Source organism: Hibiscus syriacus, unplaced genomic scaffold (genome assembly GCF_006381635.1).
Source record: "Hibiscus syriacus cultivar Baekdansim isolate YM2019G1 unplaced genomic scaffold, ASM638163v2 tig00112000_pilon, whole genome shotgun sequence".
Lineage (NCBI taxonomy): Eukaryota > Viridiplantae > Streptophyta > Magnoliopsida > Malvales > Malvaceae > Hibiscus > Hibiscus syriacus.
The window spans coordinates 2966164-2968310 of record NW_024063235.1 but is presented as its reverse complement, the minus strand read 5'-3'; the positions used below and the strand labels follow the sequence as shown (position 1 = coordinate 2968310).

The following is a 2147-nucleotide window of genomic DNA, read 5'->3' as shown; positions in this document are numbered from 1 at the left end:
TAGGGTTTAAACTTTTAACTAACTCATTGGATGGTATAGAACTTGAAAAAGGAACATATATTGTCAACAGACAACGAAGATGTCTGGCTTTTTTCTCTTGTCAGCAGTTTAAACCCTTTTGGTTGCAAAATTTTGATTTTAATAGGTAAATAAACTAGTTATGCATGTAGCAATGAGAGTTTTCGTTGTGATCTAACAATATGCATACATATAAAGTTCAGATTATGCTGTCTGTAGTTTTAATTATATATATGTAATATGTTTGTATATAAGATATATATATATATATATATATATATATATATATATATAGTTGCTACAATGAAAGTATGTTGTTGTAGCAGAAGAATCGTGGAAAATAAAATGATGGCAGGAAAAGGGCAGCTTTCAGTTCCGCCTGGTTTTAGATTCCACCCGACAGATGAAGAGCTTCTCTACTATTACCTGAGGAAGAAGGTCTCGTATGAAGCTATCGACCTCGATGTTATAAGGGAAGTTGATCTCAACAAACTGGAGCCTTGGGATCTCATAGGTAAGTTCATCTTATCGATCCCCTCCATGGATGGACTCTAGTGAACTTATAAAATTTTAGATTATCAATAGAAAATACAGAGAAGATATCTAAATTAATATTTGAGAGACGACTACCGTATCCACCGCTTGGGTCCATCTCTGATCATCTCCCCGAATGATAACCTCTTAGGCCGTCCGACCTATGATTTATAATTGCTAATGCTTTACTGTATGAATAGCAGATAAATGCAGAATCGGATCGGGACCTCAAGATGAGTGGTATTTCTTCAGCCACAAGGACAAGAAATACCCAACGGGGACTCGAACAAATAGGGCAACCAGAGCTGGGTTTTGGAAGGCAACTGGAAGGGACAAGGCTATCCACCTCAGCAACTCCAAGAAAATCGGCATGAGGAAAACCCTTGTTTTCTACACGGGACGTGCCCCTCACGGCCAGAAAACAGATTGGATCATGCATGAATATCGTTTAGACGAAGATGATTCTGATGTTCAGGTAAACGACTTAGAACACAGTCGATGATTTTAACTCTTTTTATGTATCCGTGACCAATAAATAACACTAGCTTATAAGGGCTTTGCTAGCAGGAAGATGGGTGGGTTGTTTGCAGGGTTTTTAAGAAGAAGAATCATATCAGAAGCAATTTTCAGGCAGATTTCATTAGTCAAGAAGAAAACTTTTGTCACATCAAGAGTGTTGCTTCTTCATCTCAAATGGATCCAAGGCATAACAATAATAATCATCATCATTTACATAAGATGTATGATCAATATTCCTTTGATGCCTCCATGCATCTACCGCAGTTATTTAGCCGGAATCCTCGGCCATCGCTTCTTCCTTTTTATCACCACTTTCTTTGAACTCCATGAATAAAGAATGCTCTCAGAACTTACTGAGGCTAACAACAAACGGCGGCGGCTGTGGAAGCGGTGGACTGATGCAGCAAGATCAGTTGAGGTACAATGGTGAATGGTCGTTCTTGGACAAGCTTCTGACAACTCAGCCTCTCTGCATGGATCATCATCATCACCACCAAGCCAAATATATCTCTTCATCTCAACTTGATGTGGGGAGTTCTACGCAAAAATCCCCATTCTGAAATTTTCAAAGTAGCTAGATTCCAATTTCACTTATAATGTTGCTTTTTTATCATCCTAAGCAGTGGCAAAGACACTCTTTGAAATCTTTTTTAGTAATTGAAGTTCCTTCCTTTTTTTTTTTTTAGTGTTTCGATTAATTAGTAGAGGTCGGATTAATTCTTATAGCTGTGATATTAAAATCAACCGTAGGTTACTATTCCAACACCAAAATTTGAAGTATTTAGAGAGAAATTTTTCTGAATTTCAGTGAAATTCAGATGGCGCTTTAAAGATGAAAAGAAGATCCAATCCGAAAACCCTACATATATTGCAAGCTTCACAAGGCACGTTTCCGGCTTAAAGCAAGCTTCTGGGGCATCTCTCTCTTGGTTTCGTTGTGTTTTCTCTTTAGCCGAGATAGAGCGTATTAGCATGGATGAACATAGGTCGGATAAGGTTAGATTTTTTATTGTCCATCTTTATTGAATAATTTCATATCTCCACTCAATACTGATATTTAACCTGGTTCGATTAGA

General features: G+C 37.5%; 1 pseudogene; it reads left to right on the top strand.

Annotated features, from left to right (window-relative positions):
- The first annotated feature begins 347 nt into the window (after positions 1-347).
- On the top strand, positions 348-1639 carry LOC120174114 (annotated as a pseudogene).
- Positions 1640-2147: the final 508 nt, after the last annotated feature.